The sequence below is a fragment of the Lissotriton helveticus genome, chromosome 1_1, assembly GCF_964261635.1.
Source record: "Lissotriton helveticus chromosome 1_1, aLisHel1.1, whole genome shotgun sequence".
Taxonomy (NCBI): domain Eukaryota; kingdom Metazoa; phylum Chordata; class Amphibia; order Caudata; family Salamandridae; genus Lissotriton; species Lissotriton helveticus.
The window spans coordinates 1,164,765,627-1,164,788,352 of NC_136057.1; the positions used below are offsets into that span (position 1 = coordinate 1,164,765,627).

At 47.7% G+C, this 22,726-nt stretch overlaps 1 pseudogene; it reads left to right on the forward strand.

Moving 5' to 3' along the window:
* Nucleotides 1-1,999: 1,999 nt before the first annotated feature.
* LOC144763640 (autism susceptibility gene 2 protein-like) lies at nucleotides 2,000-22,410 on the forward strand (annotated as a pseudogene).
* Nucleotides 22,411-22,726: the final 316 nt, after the last annotated feature.

Here is a 22,726-nt window from a genome sequence, read left to right on the forward strand (position 1 = left end):
AATGCACTTCACACTTTGTACTGTCCTTAAGTAATCATGTAGGTGCTATGGCATTTACTGTAGACTCCTGGTCTATTCCTTAATGAAGGTCATACTACCAGGCACCCTCACTGTAACACTAATTTAAATGCTCTGCATGGGACAAAAACTGATGCTATGCTAAACACTTGCAATTGCAAGTTTGATGGGAATGCATCTGGTGCTAATCTTAGCCAGGGCTTAGCATGTGACAGCAATGTAATACGGGCATGTGTACAGGATCTTTCATCGTGAAGCCAGAAACACTAATCGTTTGTGTTTGTTTTTCCATTTATGTATGACCGCATCCATGGCGGATACCTGAGAAGTGCTCCACACCGCAACAACTCCAGGAGCTGGACAGCCAAGGGGACCTATACATCCGGAACGGGAGTGGCAAGCAATGGCATCGAGTGTGATGGGGGGGCGGCGCCATTCTCGAGTGGGGTCGTTCAAAGGGATGGACAAGTGGTCTCTCCTAGAACTCCAGGAGCAGTCACAGCCTGTTGGCTACATGGGTGCGGGGAGGAGAGAGTCACGCTTTCTTTAGGCTGGTTGGCTACCCTGCACATGCACAATGAAGCCAGTAAACGGCGCAAATAAGCAAGGGCCTCCTTGAATGGAGTTAATAGAGCGTACGGGGTAACCGGGGGCCCAAAGTGCCCTCACGGTAATCGGGCCCTCTGCGCATGTGCACTTTGATGGAAGGGCGTGGTTAATAGGGTGTACTGGGGTAACCGGGGAGGGGGTGTACCCCACAGTAAACGGGCCCTCTGCGCATGCGCACTCCGTCAGGAGGGTGTGGTTAATAGGGCATATGGGGGTAACCGGGGAGGGGATGTACCATCATGGTAAATGGGCCCTCTGCGCATGCGCGCTCCAACAGGAGGGCGTGGTTTAAGTGATAAGGATCTGACACCAGTTAGTGACCTTGCCGTAGGCCCAAATAGGATACACAGAAAACAAATATTGTATAATGTGTCTGTTACGTTAGATTCTATTCGGATAGGAAATACCTTGTACTAGAAGTATGTTAAGGTTAGCCATCTGTTATCTGTATATATCAATTGTAATAGAATGTCATGGAACGTTTTCTGCGTAATTGTGTAAATATTGTTTATTTCAATTTTTGATTTATTTGTATGTTTTTAATAAATACATCCGGGGGGTTGTATGACCCCCCCGCCTCCAAAGAAATCCCTCTCATGTCCTGGTTAATAATGTTGGTTAACGGAAGGGTGGGGGTCCTCTGGCAGTCCCCGGCCATAGCCAAAAGCAAAGGTTGCGTTCTCCCCGAAGGTGTGGGGCCTAGAGCGCAGCTAATGGCTCAGCACAGAGGTGTGCTTTGTGTTGCCGGTGCACAGCCCCCAGCCCCCAGCCCATCACGACTGCCATTGTGACTTCTGCTTCCTCAGCCCCCACTCCAGTGCTAGCCCGCTGGTGAGGGAGTCGTCTGCCCCACCCCGGCTTCCACACCCTGATTAACCCCGCAGCCTCAGCCCCGGCCACATTCCTGGCCTCAGTTTCACCCTCAGTCCCGGCCCCAATCCCGACCCCATGTCACAACCACAGACTCAACTACTGCTTCCAGAACTCAGACCTCAGCTGCCCACCCACATCCCACCTCACCTCACCTCACCTACCAACCTCACCATCACCAACAACTTCCACATAACAGACTCCAGAACATCAGTCACAGCAGCAGCGCCGCCAGCATCGGCCTGCTCTAGCACTTGACCCCATCGACCCAGATCTCCCAGCACCACCCCTCCTGCCAGGCCTTACCCCTCTCCATCTCAAACCTGGCTACCTCGCACGTTGCCCTCAGAATGCAGAACCAGCACCATCCGGCCATGTTGGCCACCCCTCCATCATTACCACCCCCAGCAGCGTTGCCCACCAATAGCCTTGCAATTCCAAGTCACCCATCCAGCCCTGGTTACTCAGATGCCAGTTGTTGATATCATTCAACTAACCAATCATGTATTGCCAGCCTCATTCTCGGATCCTTATTGGCACTTTGTCTCAAGCATCACTCTTACCTCTGCCCATGAGTCCTCACGTACAGAACCACCACAGCATGACCTGCCGAAACAGGGAGTGCCAGTTCGACAAGTACACCCCCAAGTTGGACAGCTCTTTCTACCGACATTCTAACTTTGTCCCGTCGTACCCTCCAAAGATACCCCCATGTTGCCCCATTCAGGCCCCTTCAGGGCACTTCAGGGAGCCTTTAAACCTAAGACCTCAAACCCCATCGACGTGGCAGAACGGGCGGGTGCTGTTCACCACAGCCTCCTGCAGAAGACCCCTGGGGTAACCGATCCATACCGGTTATCTGTTAGAAAACCGGGGAAGTGGTGTGTGGTGCACGTCCAAATAGCCTGGCAGATTTACCATCACCAGCAGAAAATGAAACAAATGCAGATTTTATTTATTTATTTATTTATTTATAATGTTTTATATAGCGCGAACATGACCCAAGAGGGTATCAGAGCACTTTACATTTAGGATTGTTGCATTACAAGTAACATCAGATATAAAAGCATAGTAAGGTACAGTGCACATAAACAATGTTTCAATAATTTGTAGGAGGGAGGGGAGGAAGGAGTAATAGCGGGGAGATGAGGAGGAACTTTGCCCAATATCCGGCTGGGTAGGTGACGGTCAAGGGGGAAACCAGGGCCAATCGCCTCATTAGCTGTCAAGCAGCTCCACCGGTCATCAGCCATGTTGCTCAGGTCTCAGAGTTGAAGAAAAAACAGTTTTTAGTTTATTTCAGTCAGTCAGAAAACTTTATTTTGGTTTTTGTTCAAACCATAAAAGTACATATATGATAATAACACAATTAAAAATACATTTGTTATAGAAACATATCTGATAAAGTGCTACAGAGTGCAAAAGAGTACTAGCTTCGTTACATAAAAAGTCGGAGAATTAAGAAAATTCATTGCAAGAATCCACTACTGATCCAGACAATTTCTCAGTTTAACACATAATTTTAAAAATTCAGTAATTTGGAGAATACTATAACTGTGCAAAAGTTGTAAGTAAATTAACTCCGGTCTGATCTGAATACAATTGAGTTTTTTTAAAAGAGTCACCAGGTAGCGCTTGCGGGGATATTCATAAAACCTACATAAAAATATAAAATGCAGAATATCCTGCGGAGACTTCCCGTCGCAGCCGCAAGGTACTGCAGTCTTATTAAAATTAACAGTTTTTGGCCTAGCCAGCAGATGATGGAAAAGATTCAACCTGAACCTTGTTAGCAGGAACTTTTCATGAGAGGTCAGGGAGCCCAATAAATATGGCTTGGTGGTTACACAAGTTTTCAACATGACAAATGTTCTCACACTTTGTTTCTGGAGCTCCCCTCCTTCCCTCTGGATCTTCCTATCCAAAAGGAAGGCCCGTTTGATTACCTCCAGATCCCCCTTGACAATCCCACTTGGATGTTCAAACAAATCAGGATGCCCCAGCCTGGCAAAGCTGGATTTCAAGTATTTTATCCATGGGATACCCAACGCCTTGTCCTGGGACAAACAGTCCCTCACAATCAAATGTGTCAAAGGAATATCCGGATTCAGCCACAGTTTTATCCAGCAAGTCAACGGGCGTAAGGAGAAAATGTCACATAAATATTCCATCCCCAATTCTTCGTGTACTGCAAGATTGGACGTGCCTGCTGGGACACACAGGAGACGCTTCATAAAAAGGTTTTCAGCAATCTGCAGCTGCTCACCACCGACATATGTCACTACCGTATGTAGCCGTTGCCACAGATTTAGCGTGGTATAGTTTCAGCATGGCACCAGTAGGTTTTTTCCCCAGTTTCGAGGCAAAGTTAAAAATGGAGGTATTCACCCTGACCAATTTTCCTTTCTTTTTAACAAGATGCAGACCCCAGTTTAGTTTAGTATCAAAAAGAACCCCAAGATAGGAGAACGTTTTTGATATCGGGATTACTGCTTCATCAATTTTAAATAAAAAGTTCCTTCTTGGTTGTTGCCCAACTTGCATGCCAAATGATTTCGAATTATTAATCATAAGGTCTCTGTCTGTCATGAAGATTTTAAAAGCATTTAATAAAGCTTGGAGGCCCCTTTCAGTTCTAGATATTAAAACTGCATCATCTGCATATAAAAGTACTGGAATTCCCCGCCTGCCGACTCTAGGGCAGTCAGCCGGTACCTTCTGCAAAACACTATCAAGATCATTGATATAAAAATTAAAAAGGAAGGGGGCCAAAATGCATCCTTGGCGAACACCCATTCTAATGTCAAAATTGTTTGTTACGCTCAAATCTTGGGCGTATCTGACATTAGCTCTGGTATTGCTGTGAAGGTCTGTAAGACAATCAACAATACCACTGTCCACCCCCTTCGCCCTCATGAACTGCCACAACTTCCCCCTGTTCACACAGTCGAAAGCTGAGGACAAGTCCATGAAGGCGAGGTGGACGGTGCCCCTATGTGCCACTGTGTACTTGCTAAGGATTAAAAATAGGTTAAGACATTGGGTTATTGTTGAGCGACCACTGCAGAATCCGTACTGGGAGATGGACATGATGTTATTTTCCACCACCCAGTCTGAGAGTCTCTGCAGTAGTATCCTTCCTATTATTTTAACCATAGAGTCTATTAATAAAATAGGTCTGTAGCAGTGTGGACTACACTTGTCATCCTTTTTATAGACCGGGACAATTGTGGAGACCCCCCACGATTGTGGGCAACCACTTTTCACTGCAGCGTTGAAAACAGACTCTAGTATAGGGGCCCAAAAGGTTGGTTCAGACTTGAATAAGTCAGGAGGGATCCCATCCAGGCCAGGTGCTTTCCCGGCTATTAATCCCATAATACCCTCAATGACTTCACCCCTATCAATACGAATGTGCTCCCCGGTAGTACATGGCGATGGGTTAGAAGTTTCATCCATCGGGCAACAGTATAATTGCTTGAAGTGTGCTTCCCACTCCCCCTTTGGTATGTAATATTCTAAGCCATCACCAGGCCCATGAACCAGAAAAGGTTTTTTCATTACAGCCCAGAATCTTGAGCTGCACCTCAAAACAGTGGGATCAAGGATCTCATCCCAGGCCTCTTCCCTTAGGAGTTCCTTGTGTTTGGCAACAGTAGATTTATATTCTTTTTGGCAAAGTTGAACAGTCGCCTGTATTCTTGATTTAGCTACTAGAGCCAGCCTAAGATTACTTGTTGCTTTAGTACAGTCATGATGAAACCACTTTGGTCCCACATTGACTACATTTTTTGCAGCAGCTTAGAGACCTTATCCGAGAGTCCTTGGAACGCACAGAGTACCTTACTCGGCTGTACGCCTTCTTGAGTGCAGAAAGTGATTTCATCTGCACAAATAACTTTAATATCTCTATACAACAGATCTGGGGTGATCGTAGACCATCTCAGTCGGCGTCTCCCATCAGTTGTACTCACCCTACCCTGGGTATGATTCGGCCCTTCTTTGGCTATCCATGGTCCTAACAAGTGCACAGTGAGCGGATTGTGGTCACTAAATTCACTGTCCACAAAGGACTGCATTGATAATGAGATTAATATATAGTCAATGAAAGTTCCCCTCCCATGCCCCTTAAAAGTCGGGATCTCAAAACACTTGACAGGATTCATCAGGGCCATGGTCGGTGTCACATCCAGATCATTCAATAAGTCATTAAAAAGTTCCCCCTCAATCGTATGTTCAAAATGTAGGCCGTTAGATCGTGCACAGTTCAGATCCAGGATACATTTAAAAAGGGGGTCACCACAGGGGTGGTCATTAAAGTCGCCCATAATCACAAGGTTATGAACACTCTGTTTCATCGATGTGCTAATGAAAACATTTAACGCAGATACATGGCTAGATTCTGAGCATAAATTAACAGAATTATAAAAATTAACCAGGCCGGCTATTCAGTTTTCTCCAGTTAAAATTAAACCGATAATACCATGGTTGGCAGATGGTACTCTACGTACTTTACAAGTCAATGCAACCGGGATGTACGTGACCATTCCCCCCTTTGGTCTTCCCCTGGTGGTTGCAATGGCGGGGACGTAAAATGCCTTATAACCTTCTAAAAAATTATTGCATTCAATGGACCAGGTCTCCTGCAAACAAAGTATGTGATACTGTTTTATATACCTAATCCAATTGCAATCCTGCATCTTAGCTCCCAAACCCGCAATGTTCCATGAAATTACATTATTATGACTCTTCTTTACCCGTGTGGCTTCTATGCCTCCCAGGTCAGTTGATATCTCCCTACCCTGTTCCACAGAGTCCTCACGTCAATCACACGCCTCTAGGCCTGAAAGTAGGTCAAATCTGTTTTGTGTCACAACATTAAACCTATTCCTGCAGTAGTTATCGGGATTGTTAAATTGTGTTACTTCAGGGGCAAGACGGTGAATAGGAGTGAATGGTCTACTTCTACTAGGATCAGGAAACGCTTTAATAAGATGAGTGTAGAAGTAGCCGAGAGGTCGTACACATATACTATTCACGTCGTAGACTAGGGAGGCTGCTCTTAACAAGGCCGTTGCAACATGTTGAGGGTGTTTGAAATTAACAATAACACAATCCCCACTACATGTCTTTCTAGACGGGCCAATCCAGTTTACTCTTCTGGTGGACAGTATTAGCTCAGAGTAAGTAATTGGAAAGCCACATCTCTTGTTCAGCCATGACACTGTTTTATTTTTAAGTGATTTGTGAGATTCCTCATGGGGTTGAGCAGGATAATGATCAGTAGGCGGGACATTAGTTAGGACGACCACGTAGGGTGCACAGTCAGGGGGAAGATTAATAAAGCGGCTTTTCCTCACCTCTCTAAAACCCAGTTTACCTTCTGGTACTGCAATAGCCTGTTTGTTCTGACACCCTGTTAATGTTGGAACAGGTAAAGCAGTTTCAATTGCTGGTATTAGCTGGGTAGATTGATGTGGAATACTTTTACTAGTACCCTGCCCCTCTCCAGCAGGACCCTTATCAGCAATCTTAGGCCTGTCAGCAGAGGCCAGATGTGATGCTATCAAACCTCCTAGTCTGTTAACTTCTAGAGCAACAGTATCCAATTTGAGAACTAGGGGTTTAATCATCTCTTCCGTCTTAGCCTCTATCTTGGCTTCTATGGCAGAAATTAGTAATTTAAATTGCTCAGAGTTTATAATTACACTAGCAGCGCTTTTTCTTTCCTGTGGATCAATTCCACCAGAGGGGCTATTATGGGGTGTGTAAGTTGTTTCTACTCGTTTTTTACTACGATTACCCCCTCGTTTAGTTTGTAGTTTCCTACAAGCCCTCACTGGTCTGGGGACTGGCGGACACTGCTCCGTTACCTCAATAGATGTGTCCGGGATATCCTGATAAAGCTCAGAGTGCACCTGCGCTTCAATCATTCCTGGTACCCGATTACCCAAATCAAAGCTATCATCCACTGGTAGTTCCACCGGTGGGATCGGAGTGGCTGGGTGTAAAGCAGGGGGGCTCCCCCGTCCTAGCGAGGCTCTCCGATCATTATTGATTTTGTTGACCACTTTCACTAAGTAATTGTCTAAGGTGGCCAGCCCAGATGCAGTTTTATCATATTTAGTTTTAGACATGATCAAGTCATTCAATGGATTCTAAAATATTCAAATGTTTCAATAACAAGCAGACGTGATAATACAAATTACCCTAGTACAAGGGTTACAAACATATAACCTAAGATACCGACTGAAAACAGGGCACTGTCCAAGGTCAAAAATTAAGAGTCTCACTTGGGGAATATGGGTCCACTGCTGCAAAACCAAAATCCGTGGCCCGGCCAGGCCTCGTCTGGCCCCGGACGGCCACAGACGGCCCGCCCTTTGCTTGGGCTCTGCCCGGCGCCGCCAGCGCGCTTCCCGCAGGGTGGGAGGCTCCTCTGCCTTTTCAGCACCTCCGGGCGTGAGTGCCGGTGGGCGTGTCACCGCCGAGCCTGCTGGGGGCTGTAGTCTCCGGCCGCGTGATGGTGAGAGCAGCGGTCGGGGAGACAAACAGCGGGAAGACCAGCGTTGTGGCAGGTATGCCCCCAAATGTCCAGTGGTATTGCCACAGACCCCCCCCCCCCAGAAACAGTTTTTAGTTTATTTGATTTGCAATGGTAATTTAGCACTATCTAGACCTGGAGGTATCAGAGCACTTAACCAGAGGAACGTTGCATTAGAAGGTACATCAACATGATGATAAAGCGCTGGCTAGAGCTGTATGTATCAGAGCGCTATAGCTGAGGAACATTGCATTACAAATTACATCAGTTGCAATAACTTAATAATGTGCAGTAAACAAACAACGAGGTTGAGAGAATTTATAGGGAAAGAGGGGAGGAAAGAGCTATAGCAGTGAGACAAGGAAGAACTGTGTCCAATGTCCGGCTGGGTAGGTGACGGTCGAGGGGGAACGCAGGGCCAATCTCATTAGTTGTCTAGCAACTCCATCTGGTATCAGCCATGTTGCTCAGGTCTCAACTTTCGGGAAAAACTGTTTAAAATAGATGTAAAGGCTACAAGGATAGAAGAAAAAGAAGAAGGTGGGGGGCATAGAAACAAGCCAGAGAGGGAGCTGAAGACACCCCGAGGAGACAAGGTGAACTATGCCCAATGTCCGGCTGGGTAGGTGATGGTCAAGCTGGGGCCAATCTCCTCTACAGCTATCTAACAGCTCCACCGGGCATCAGTCATGTTGCTCAGGTCTCAGCGGTCGGGAAAAACAAGAATAATCAATTTAGAGTAGGTATATTAGCTACAGTTGCATAGTCAGACATAGAATACCAAGTCCCTAATAGAGGATAGAGGAGAGGCCAACCTGCTGGGACTCCAGGCTCAGGAAAACATCCCCACTGGATGACGTTGCTGCTGAAATCCACGTGTAGGCAATGTATTGTATTGCATTGTATTGTAATTGCATTTATATAGTGCTTACTACCCCAGACGAGGCTTCAAAGCGCTTTTTTCGTCGAGTAACATGCTACTCCGGGACAGTGTTGAATTAGTATAGTGAAACATGCAAGTACATTTTAAGTGATGGATAGGTTAGTCTGTTAATTGGATTTGAAATGATAGCAGAAGGATAGAGGAGGACAAAGGTGTGTATTTATATAGCAGTATATATAACAACCACAGGCAAAGACAGTAAAAACAGAAAGTGAAAATCTGTTTTTAAACAACTTTTTGTCTTGGGAAGAGACAGCACTAGTCTGTCTCCTTACCACTTCCCAAACTCTGCTCACTGCAATCTGGGGCACAGGTAGGCTGCAACTCACAAGATGGAGGAGAATGATTTGGGGTGTACCCAGATAGGCCATAAGGGGCCTGGGCAGGTGTAAGAGGAGGGCTCAGACTTGCCTGGTAGCTGAATAGCCAATGGTCTGCTGGCCTGGGGGTAGGGGCTGGGCAGCTGCTTCTCCTGTTCAGAATCTCCTAGGAGATAGACATGCTCAATCCACACTTTGGACTGCAGCTGGTTTTACTGGCTTGTGAACACAAAATGGTGGCTGGGAGTGCACTGTTTTAACATACAGGTCTCAGCACAGAGCAAAGGAGAAATTTGGAGGGAAAACAGAATTGTCACCAAGGAATGAGAGGGACAAACTACAGAGGTTGGACAGCAAATCCCACAATTCAACACGCTAAATAGAGGCAATTATGAGCAGGGAAAACCACAAGTTTAAAACACAACACAGGTGATCAAATATGCAATTACAACTAAAATGTTTAACTGTAACAACCACAGGCAAAGACAGTAAAAACAGAAAGTGAAAATCGTTTTTTAAACATCTTTTTGTCTTGGGAAGAGACAACACTAATCTGTCTCCTTACCAATTCCTGGACTCTGCTCACTGCAATCTTTGGACACAGGTAGGCTGCAACTCACAAGATTTTTATTGACTTTTTATTACTTTTATACCATTAATATTAATTGCATACATTTGCAAAAAATAAAAAGATACAAATTGTAGGCTTGTCAAGGCTGGACCAAATGGACTTGCAAATTCTTGTTTATCTGCGCCTGCTTTCTGAAATCAACATACCAACTATCAGGATCGATCTATCTATAGCTCTATCTAGATATCCATATAAACACAGGCATAGATGTATGCGCAGAACTCAAGCACAACTCAGTGATCCAAGAGGAATCTATGCAAAGAGTTTGAATAAAATATTGAATGAAAAGATTTAGTTTGAATCAAAATGTTAATTTCCAAATAATCTGAAATTCCCTATTTATATAACGAATGGCATTAGTTTGTATCATTTAGGTTAAACTCACATGTAATTTTATTTTATCTTTAACTTACATCCTTCCTACCTGTAGCCTTAATATTAACTTTTATGCTATTCCTTAACCTGTAGGCCAGCTCTATCCCTAACCCTGACCTCCATCTCTTACCCTAGGTCCGGTAGGTACCCTTCCATTAAACCTATATTTGACCCTCGCTCCAGCTATAAACCTAACAATATCCCTCACCCCAATATTAATCCTCCTGGTAACCCTAAGTCAGAGACTAACCCATGCTATTAGTAAGCATGGGCGTAAAATCCGTTCCGCTCGCGGATTTTGCGGATTTTCGGCAAAGTCGCAATCCGCGAACTCTCGTGAATTTGCTGAAAATTCGTAAATACGTGCGCAGCGGATTTTTTGCTTGGTCGCACTTGCCAACTAGAATACTATACAATTTTGCGGCGCGCAGCGTTCACTTACTGTCATTCAGCGTTTGCAGAGTTGTTTTTCTCCATGTTTGCGTGTGCTGCGCCATTTTGGATCTTGCTGCGGGATCCCGCGGGAGTTTGTCGACGTCATCTCGGCTTGCCACCTTGCACAGCGAGAGTTTGGCAACGCGAGTACGTCATAAAGGCCCGTGATCACGCATCGCGGGAGTAAACACTTGCAAACACGTAGATGCGGCGGGCAGCGACAATCTCGCAATTGCGAGATTGCATAATTTGCAATTTCGCACAAGAAATCCACCAGCAGGCAGCATAAACCTTGAAAATTATGATTTTTATCAGAATAACTCCTCAGGTTGACATTTGCCTGCACTTTTTTTTTGCAAGGAGTCCATTTTGGGGGGGGGTGGGAGGAAGGAAGTGCCCCACAGTCTCCAACTTCCTGTTCCTGTCCAGCAGGCTCCTCCCAGTGCTTTCTTCATGTGCTGGTCACTTTGATTTGGATCTTGACCTGGAAGGGTTACTTTTTGTGGATGCTGCTGGATATTTGGATTTTTGCAAAACTGAAAGCACTCAGCAGGTGCAAAAGTTCAATCTTATTATAAGTAACCATTCCCTGTAGTGCTTCCTGAGGGGCCCCTTCAGAGTTCAGTTGCCTACTTGCAACTATTCTATGACCCTGCTCTGACCCTCACAGCAGGCTCAGAGAATAGCTACAAGTATACAACAAAGGTCCTGTTAAAAAAATTACACTGCAACAGAAAGCAATTACAGATAAGGAAGCAGGTGCCAGCCTGGAAGTTCAAATTCAGTGACACATTAATCAGCCCCTAATTCATTCATGTCAGTTGAGGCAGGGCAGCTGTGCTTCCCCCCATAATCTACAGTGATGAACTAGAGGGTGGCATGGGTGAGCCAGAGGGTGGCACGGGTGAGCCAGAGAGTGGCAGTGGTGAAACAGAGGGTGGCAGTGGTGAAACAGAGGGTGCTGTGATGAACCAGACGTAGAAACGACATGGTCACGACCGTTGCTACCTGACAAGTAAGTTCGCGTTTGCGAACTGGTAAAAAACCCTTGCGAAATGGCAGAAACACTTGCGAACACAAAAAAAAGGAATCCGCAAAATTTGCGCGAGTTCGCGGATTTTGCGGATTGCGAATCTGTAAATACGCAATTCCGCAGATTGCCAATTCGCAAAATCCGCCCATGCTTAGCTATTAGCCTAATCTCATGCCTCATGCTAACTCTCATGGTAACGCTAACTCGGAGACGAAACCACACTATTCGCAGAATCTTATCCCTACCCCAATGCTAACGGTAACTTTAGTCAGCGACTAACCCATGCTATTAGCCTAATCTTATTCCTCATCATAATGCTAATCCTCATGGTAACCCAGAGTCTGAGACTAACCCATGCTATTAGCCAAACCTTATCCCTCACCCAAATACAAACCCTAATGGTAACCCTAACTCAGAGAATGAACCACACTATTGGCCAAATCTAATCCCTCACCCAAATTATTACCCTAATCTTACTCCTCATCATAATAGGAACCCTCATGGTTACCCTAAGTCTGAGATTAAATGACACTAAGGCCTAAGCCTTACCACTTACCCTAATCCTTTCTCATACCCTTACTTTAACTTTCAACATAACGAATACTATAACTCTAACCTTCTCCCTCACCCAAATGGTAACACTCAGGCAGGCCCGTCCCAAAGCCTAAACCAGACTATTTGCCTACGCACATCCCTCATCCGAATACTAACCCTCATGATAATCCTAAATCCAGGAACAACCCACTCTGTTAGCCTAATCTTATCCCTTACCCTAATGCTTACCCTCATGGTACCACTGATCCCCAAGCCTAAACCATACTATGGCCCTAACCTCAGCGCTCACCCTAATCCTTTATCTCACCCTCATTTTAACTGTAAACCTAACCAAAACTAAAACCCCATTCTTATCCCTCACCCCATTTCAAACACTCATGGCAACCCTGACCCCAAACCTTTCTAAACCATGCCACTAGCTGTATCTTGTGCCTCTCTCCCTACTGCTACCCATACCACAATCCAAATCTCTCACCCTCACTTTCTCTATATAATATTGTAAACTTAACCTTATCTCTCACCCCTACCCAAGATCCAACACTCACCTTAAATCTTCACCCAGCTGACATTGTAACCTTAACTTCATCCCTCAGGCTAATACCAATCCCAATCCTCAACCTAACTTTACCCTTCACCCAAATCCTAACCAGTTACCTTTATTCAAACATCTCTCCTTCTCTTTAGCAGAATTACATGTATGTTGAGCCAAGTGATTTGACTTACTTGCCAGCTACCAGCCAAGTGCAATCAACAATAAGTAACCAAATTATCTAACGTAACAGGACTTTTCAAAAATGATCTTGCAAGATACCAATGCCCTCCATGTTTTGTGGCCTAAGACAGTGGTTCTCAGCCTTTTGACTATGGACCCCCAGAAAAAAAACATTCAAGCAAGTACACAAATGATGACACATTTTATTTAATTTGCAAAGATGTTTAAATAAATAAATAAAATAATTTCAATATGAAGGTTGGAACTTTTCTAAATTTGCGGCAACTCATCCATACTATATTCTTTTTTGATGCACCTGCGCTGCTCCCACAAATCAATCTAAGGACACTCATTTAATTTTTTGTCTTGAATCTCAAATTCCTTCACATATATACAGTACTTTCTAAAATATTTAATTGCACATTTAGCTACCTTATTTATATAAACTTTATGAAACTGTTAACATTTAATTATTTAAGCTGTCACAGGCATCCTGAGGAGGCTTTTGTGGGCCTCCAGGGGTCCCCGAACCACAGGTTGGGAGCCACTGGTCTAAGCACTGCATTATGCTTCCAATAGGGGGGGATTCTAGAGACACTTTTAAAATCCTGGAGAGGTACAAGATGTTGAAAATGCTTGGATGCAGAGGCTGTATCGTCAATGTACTTCTGGAATAAGGGACAAGAGATCACAATTGGGGCGGGGGGACACTCAAAACTATCCCTGATGACTGAAGACACAAACCGTAGCTTAATAACTTCACATATGGCAGAAACTTTGTGTAGTGTGTACTACAAATGACAAAGAAACATTACTTACAATTAGGGTGCTCAATGACTAATTACAATATGTTTGTATCACTGGGCTATCCCATAACAGATGGAAGAGAGACCCTACCCCTGACTCGCTCCTGTCCCTTGGGCTGAGTGGTCGCTCCCCAGTGACTTCCTGCATCAGTCGGTATCGTTGCTTGGCTGCCTATCTGCATTTTGCCTCATTATTGCTGCCTGCTGTGTGCCTGCTTGCCGCTCTGTACATTTAGCATTTGTGGATTTTAAAAGCGCCGCTTTTTCAGCATTTGCGCATTTCCGCTGGGCTCCCCCCTCCGCCTCCATCTTGCCTGTGTTGTTGTTGTGCTGATCTTTAGCCCGCCCCGCCTCCCAGCTGAGACGCCCTCCCACTGACCAGAACAGCGCTCCACCACCGGAAAGCGCCGTGACTCGCTCCTGTCCCTTGGGCTGAGTGGTCGCTCCCCAGTGTCTTCCTGCATCAGTCGGTATCGTTGCTTGGCTGCCTATCTGCATTTTGCCTCATTATTGCTGCCTGCTGTGTGCCTGCTTGCCGCTCTGTACATTTAGCATTTGTGGATTTTAAAAGCGCCGCTTTTTCAGCATTTGCGCATTTCCGCTGGGCTCCCCCCTCCGCCTCCATCTTGCCTGTGTTGTTGTTGTGCTGATCTTTAGCCCGCCCCACCTCCCAGCTGAGACGCCCTCCCACTGACCAGAACAGCGCTCCACCACCGGAAAGCGCCGTGACTCGCTCCTGTCCCTTGGGCTGAGTGGTCGCTCCCCAGTGTCTTCCTGCATCAGTCGGTATCGTTGCTTGGCTGCCTATCTGCATTTTGCCTCATTATTGCTGCCTGCTGTGTGCCTGCTTGCCGCTCTGTACATTTAGCATTTGTGGATTTTAAAAGCGCCGCTTTTTCAGCATTTGCGCATTTCCGCTGGGCTCCCCCCTCCGCCTCCATCTTGCCTGTGTTGTTGTTGTGCTGATCTTTAGCCCGCCCCGCCTCCCAGCTGAGACGCCCTCGCCCCTCCCCTCCACCACCCATAGATGACAGTTCTTCCCGCGCGCAGCGTTTACGCGCAGCGACCGCGCCCAATCCGCGCCGAAGGTGCGCCAAAGGTAAGCCCGTCTACGCCCGTCCGCGCCTGGACCGCGCCCAGCGCCAGACCCCTTGCCCCTCGCGCTCCCCAGCCCTCCCGCATTACCTACGATGCCGCCACCCTCCTAGCCCTTAACTCCGGTCGCGCCCCAAACTGCGTCCAAGCCGCTCCCGGACACACCCATGGACCTTTCTCCTGCTTCTCCTGCAAATTCATCGGCACCGACAACATCTCCGCTACGACCACAACACAGACTCCTGACCCCAACCACCTACAATGCATCCTTCTCAACACCCGATCAGTCCACAGACACGCCATTGACCTATGGAATCTACTAGACACCATCTCTCCAGACGTCGCCTTCCTAACGGAAACTTGGATGAACGCCTCCTCCGCCCCAGACATCACCATTGCCATCCCTGAAGATTATAAGATCATTCGCAAGGACCGCGCCGTCCACACAGGAGGAGGAATCGCTATCGTCCATAAGAAGTCAATCCGCATCTCAACCAGCTCTGACGCCAATCTCACCAACTCTGAACACCTTCACTTCCAAATCCACATCGACCCCAAGACCACACTCAGAGGCACCCTCCTCTACAGACCACCAGGACCCCGCGCAAAATTCAGTGAAGACATCACGGACTTCATCACTCCTCACGCGCTCCCCTCCAAAGACTACATCCTTCTGGGAGACCTCAACTTTCACCTTGAAAAGTTCAACGACCGCAACACCACCACCCTCCTGGACAATCTCGCCAACCTCGGACTTAAACAACTGGTCACATCCCCCACCCACATCGCAGGTCACACACTCGACCCCATCTTCACCTCCAGCAATCATGTCTCCTTCAGCCACACTACGGAGCTCCTCTGGACTGACCACAGCTGCGTTCACTTCACCTACAACAAACCAAAACCCACCAACCACCTCCAACCAACTCTGCTAAGAAACTGGAACAAAATCACCACGGACCAGATCTCCGCATCGCTCCTTCTAAACACCCCAGCCCACTCTTCTAACGCAAACGAAGCCGCCACCAACCTCACCCTATGGTTATCCAACACCGCCGACACCTTAGCACCACTGAAGAAACGTCAAAACAAACCTACCAGCAAAAAGACCTCATGGTTCAACGATGAGCTTAAGAAGTCCAAGAAACTCTGCCGCTCCCTCGAAAAGGCCTGGAAAAAAGACCCAACTACTAGCACCAAGGACGCCTTCAAAAACGCCACCCGCACTCACCACCAACTAATCCGAAAGGCCAAGAAAACAGCATTCAAGGATCGACTTGACAACAACGCCCACAACAGCAAGGAACTTTTCAACATCGTCAAGGAATTTTCCAACCCCTCGGCCAACTCCAACGACATCACCCCCTCTCAAGCCCTCTGCGACTCCCTAGCCTCATTCTTCCACAACAAAATTGCAGACATCCACAACAGCTTCGACGACCAACCCGGAAACCAACCCACCCTACCTTTTGCTGAACATTCTCCCCCCGTGAACACCCTTAACGACTGGAACCCAATCTCCACTGAGGACACAATCCGCCTGATGAATTCCATCCACTCAGGATCCCCCACAGACCCATGTCCTCACCACATCTTCAACAAAGCAGACTCCGTCATAGCACCGCACCTCCGAGACGTCATCAACAGCTCCCTCAACTCCGCCACCTTCCCGGAAGACTGGAAACACGCTGAACTCACCGCCCTTCTGAAGAAACCCACAGCGGACCCCACCGAACTCAAAAATTACCGCCCCATCTCGCTCCTTCCATTCCCGGCCAAAGTCATCGAGAAAGCTGTCAACAACCAGCTCGCCGCCTTCCTCGAAGCCAACAAATCCCTCGACTCCTCACAATCTGGCTTCCGAGCAAAACACAGCACTGAGACCGCCCTCATCGCAGCAACAGACGACATTCGAACTCTACTGGACAATGGAGACACAGTCGCCCTCATCCTCCTCGACCTCTCTGCAGCATTTGACACAGTCTGCCACAGCACCCTTTTACAACGCCTCAATAACATCGGAATCCAAGGAAAAGCACTGGAATGGATCACCTCGTTCCTCACCGGAAGAACTCAGAAAGTCCGCCTCCCACCATTCAAATCCGAGGCCACTGAAGTCATCTGTGGCGTACCACAAGGATCCTCACTCAGCCCCACCCTCTTCAACGTATACATGAGCCCCCTCGCGGCCATCGCCCGCCAACACAACCTCAACATCATCTCTTACGCGGATGACACTCAACTTATCCTTTCTCTCACCAATGACCCCAGCACCGCCAAAACCAACCTACACGAAGGAATGAAAGAAGTTGCAGAATGGATGAAACAAAGCCGTCTGAAACTGAACTCAGACAAAACAGAAGTCCTCATCTTAGGTACTTCCCCCTCTGCATGGGACGACTCCTGGTGGCCGGAAGCCCTCGGAAAAGCACCCATCCCGACAGACCACGCACGGAACTTAGGCGTCATCCTGGATTCTTCACTCTCTATGAATAGACAAGTCAGCGCCGTATCCTCTTCCTGCTTCAACATTCTTCGCATGCTTAGAAAAACATTTCGCTGGATCCCCACCGAAACAAGGAAAACAGTCACCCATGCTCTGGTCACGAGCCGACTGGACTACGGAAACACCCTCTACGCAGGCACTACCGCTAAACTCCAGAAGAAACTCCAACGAATCCAAAACGCCTCAGCCAGGATCATATTAGACATCCCACGCAACGAACACATCTCTGGTCACCTTAAAGACCTCCACTGGCTACCCGTCAATAAGAGGATAACTTTCCGACTGCTAACCCACGCACACAAATCACTCTACGACATCGGACCAGAATGCCTCAACTCACGACTGTCCTTCTACACCCCCTCCCGCCAACTACGTTCTTCCAGCCAAGCCCTCGCCACTGTACCTCGCATCAACAAGACCACCGTGGGAGGCAGATCCTTCTCATACCTGGCTGCTAAAACATGGAACTCACTCCCCGCTTACCTTCGCCTTACCCAGAACCACCTAGCATGCAGAAAGCAACTTAAAACGTGGATATTTGACAAGTAATCCTTCTCCCCTTTCTAAGCGCCTTGGGACCCTCTGGGTATGTAGTGCGCTATATAAATTCTCTGACTTGACTTGACTTGATTCCTGCCCACATCCTCTCTGGCACAGACTAGTCTCAGTTCATCCTATCTGGTGTAGCACGGTCTTAGGATAATATACCCAGTGTGGGACCTTTAGTTGGATCAGTTGGAATCTGGTGCGTATCGCCACCTCCTGTGGACCGTGTAAGGTTTTGGTCTATTCCTCGTCGTCTAGTTGGCCTAGGTAACTCTCCCATTATGTCTTTAATTCTCCCAACAGGGTCAGGTGAGTTGTTATGGTTTTTCTGATACATTAAAAATACTGCTCTTTCGGTCACAGGGCCAATCAGCAGTCAATCCTCTAGAGGGGACACTTCCTCCAGGACCACCGCTTCACGAATATGGCTCTTAACGGCGTGGCCCAGATGGAGATATTTCAATCACTCCCCTCGTCTCATTTCGCATTCCTGTTGTAGGGTGAGTATCGTAATTTATGCCGGTTCTCTCCATACATCCCCCAATCTATCTAGGACCCGCAATTTCTATTTGCCGAAGTTACACAGCTGGCCCACCTTTGAAAGCTGATCGCTGTCCCAGAGTGGGGCCATCCTGGTTAATTTCCCTTCCCACCCCAGGAACGTCGTTGCTGCTTGCCATGCCCTTACCACAGTCTGTGTGCAGTGGCAGGTTTCTAGTCATTCCCTTGTCGTATAGTAAAGGGAGATATCCCCCGGGTCCCATAGCCGCTATATCTACTCTGTAGGCTGGTTCAGCTCTATTGATAAATGCCCACTCATTCAAGTTCACTAATTTGGAGGCCCAATAGTAAGCTCTAATATCCAGGACTGCCAACCCCCCTTCATAGTCTCCTTTTTGTAGTTTACTCAGAGCTATGCGCAGGACGCTCCCGCCCCTGAGCAGTGATCTTAACTCGGCTTCGACTCTTTTGAAGGATCGGGTTTGGGATTTCGTAAGGTGCATTTTGCATTGATTAGTGCAACCACGGGAGAGTCATCATCTTAAATAGGGCTGCACAGCCCATTGATCTGAGTAGAAGTGATCACCAACGTTTGGCATCCCCAACAGATCTATTCAGCTGTACTTCTGAATTTCGTTGGTAGAACTCCTGAGGATTCCTAATCTTGTATATCCACAGATATCTGAAGCTCTTTATCTCGACTGGCACCCTGCACCGAGTCGTAAGTTCGGGAATAGCTCCCACCAGTGGAAATAGCAGAGATTTGTCCCAATTAATACAGTATCCCAAGTAGACCCCACAGATACGGGAGATCTGCGCCATTCTATCAATGGTTTGCCTCGGCCTTCTGACGTACAACAGGATGTTGTCTGCATAAAGGGATATTTGTTCGTCCCATTCCCCTCCCACAGGAATATCCCATATCAGCGGGTCCTGCCGTACCCATGCCGCTGATGGCTCTAGGGCTAAGAAAAATAATAGAGGGATGGTGGGCAACCCTGCCTAGTTCCTTTATGGAGTCAGAACACCTGTGATACAGTAGTGTTGACTTGCATCCATGCCAAAGGTTGGTGGTAGAGGAGCCTCACCCAACCAAATTTGGTCCGAAGCCAAGACGGTATAGGACGGCAAAGAGATAGTTCCATTCCACACTATCAAAAGCCATTTTGGCAACAGGGCTGCTGGGTCATATGTATTTGAGACTACGGTGGACAATGTCTTTATCTTTATATCTCGAAGGAACTTCGTACAGTCAACCTCCGTCTTTCCAGATAAGGAGGTGTACAGTGACTCATAACATGTGGGAAATGCATTTGCTATCTCTTTGCCCATCTTGTGGTTATGGATTGCGTTGTCTAATATCTCTAGGACTCATTTGTTTACTGTCCTTTTCTTCTCCAGGCATGCCAGGAGCCTATTAGCTTTACCCCAACTTCAGTCTGTGTTGGGTGGCAAGTGCCTGTGTTCTGGCGCTATCTTTCAGTAGGTCACGAAGCTCCCTCTGGAAAAGGCCCAGCTGGAGCCTTGCGTGAGTAAATCGCCCTTCCCTACACCACTGGGGTTTCTAAATAAAAATACTAAAAGCATATCTGGTGCAATTACCCCTTTTAACCTCCAGGGGATGCCTTCCTCCAGACATCCACCCCTCAGCCCTTCACTCCTTGAGGTAATTATGAAAACGCCCTCAGCCGAAGATCAAAAGTTCCAGTCCAGAAGGTGATAACTGTTGGCTGAGCCCCTGAGGGGTTATGCCTTTGAAATCCTCAGGAAACCTAGGGTGACATGTGTCTTTGTGCAGGGGGGAGACTGTGCTTCTCCAGAAGCTCCCCCAGTACTTTTTCACCATTGAGGGTGACCCCCCTCCTCTGGGGGCCACCAAACACCATTACGGCAGACTTCCAAATGCCTGGCAAGGCATTATGGGGCGATTGTGCTCCTGCTCGTGAATATTTGATGAGCGGCTCTCCTGCTGTGCTGGGGAGAGCTGCGCTGAACCTCTGTGGTTTAGCCTCATCTTCAGGCCTTGTTGGGGGGCCTGGTCCCATCAGGACCCCCAGGTAAGCGTAAGCGGCTCGGAGAGCCCACCCCCGGCTGCTCCTCCTCTTTTCCGGGGCCCGGTCCCACCTGGCCCCTGCACCGCTTGTGGTCTTCCTCAGGGGCCCGGTCCCACCCGGGACCCCCGCTGTCCTCCCTTGTTGAAGGGCAGCATGGACATCTGTGGTAAACTGGACCTGTTCAGCAGTCTGCATGCCCCGGAGTCTTCCCGGGGTTCACCTACACAGACAACCTGGCCCAGCCCTTTTTCTCCAGAACGGGGTCTTCTCATCCCACTGCATCCCCCTACAGACCCTCGTCACACCACAGTGGCTTCCTTCCCACCAGCCACCTGGCAGCTCACAACAGCCTGTTCACTCACAAGGAAGGGCCGACTCTTCAGAGCTTCACCATCCCGCAGGATGATGGGAGCCCTGAAATCGGCTCCCCCGAACCCCATCTTCCTTCCCTACACTGCCACAGTGACCAAAGCCCACCGAGTCTGAACGCTGCTCGTCCGCGACCAATCATGACAGAGATCGGGACAGAGAGCCAGAGAAATGGGATCTCTCTATGAGTAAAGATGAACGTGACAAAGACAGGGATATAATAGTTAGAATTTGTCATCATTCAAACCGTCTTCACCTGCGTCTGCTCCTGTGAGTCATCAAATCACCAACCTTATCTGTAGCAATAGTCAAAACTCCAACAATTTCCTGCAGCTAAGCAGTATGGTGGAGCGGGAGAGACTCAAGGAGCCGGAGAGGGACCCTCTTGAGTGGTTACAGGCACCCATCCCAACAGAACAGAAAATTAAGGAGAGTCGCTCCCAAGTCAAGGAGCCACTAATTCTTGGGAAGAGACTAGTGGAGGACAACACCAAGCCGGTCATTCAGTCTGTCTCTCCCTACAGCAAGCATGCCCTCAGCGAGAGCCTTAAGCTCAGCAACTTAATGAACAAATACTTAGAGAGAAATCCCGATCTTCCCAAAGAGCTCCTGAAGATCGAAAATGATGTCAAAGTGAAGGAGGAACACAAGGAGGAGTCTGATGTTCTTGTTGTTGGAACCTTCTCATCATCCCCCAAGATCGGGCTTTCTCTCTAAGTATTTGTTCATTAAGTTGCTGAGCTTAAGGCTCTCGCTGAGGGCAGGCTTGCTGTAGGGAGAGACAGACTGCATGACCGGCTTGGTGTTGTCCTCCACTAGTCTCTTCCCACAAGGAGGAGTCTGATGTTCTTGTTGTTGGAACCTTCTCATCATCCCCCACCTTCCTCCCTGCATGGAATGCAGTTGCTTCAGTCCATGGGCTGCCATGCCCTTGTCAATGAGCAACGTCCACCATATGAATGCTATGAATGCCCTAGAGCGCTCCAAGATGATGAACCCTCTCTTCAGCAAGAATCCCTTGCAGGCACGAGACTGACTACCTCATCTGGGCTTCAAGTGGGACCCCGTTAGGGATCAGCTGCGAGATGCTTACTGGAACCTGGAACTTCAGTACCGGATGGACTTTCAGCTCCGTGCTGCTGACGCCATGCACAGGTTTCCGGCAACAGCGGCTGGTTTTTACAGCCACAAGCGAGTCTACCGAGACCGGGAGCTCCTCTTCAACCATGAGCACCTCTTGGAGGCACGCCGCAAGCAGGTGCAACTGTGGCAAGCTGATGAGAGGGAGCGGGAGCGCTTGCACTAGTGTGATGAGATTGAGCATGCCCGGATCCACCACTTGCACTTATCCCCCATGGAGAGCCATTTAGTCCACCTCCCCTACTTCATGCCCCACCTGAGTGCAATGCATTACCCAAGACTGAGCCCGTCTCAGCCATGCACAATGGGATTTTGAACAGGACCCCCAACAGCCGCTCTTACAGCTAGATTCATGAAAGGGCCGTTTTGCGAGTCTTTAATAGCGATTCATAAGGAATCGCTATTAAGGACTTGCAAAACGGGATTCATATAGGAATTGCTAAATAAATTGCGATTCCTACACATTCCTTATTTGCGATTAGCAGTTTGCTAATCGCAAATAAGGATGCGATTTCAAGGGTGCCAGGGGTGTCCAAAGGACACCCTGTAGCACCCCTGAAATGCAACATTACATAGGTGTTGCGCACACACATGTCCAAAGGACATGTGTGTGTGTAACATGCAAAAGAAAAAAATGCACTAAAGTGCTTTAATCTATTTTTTT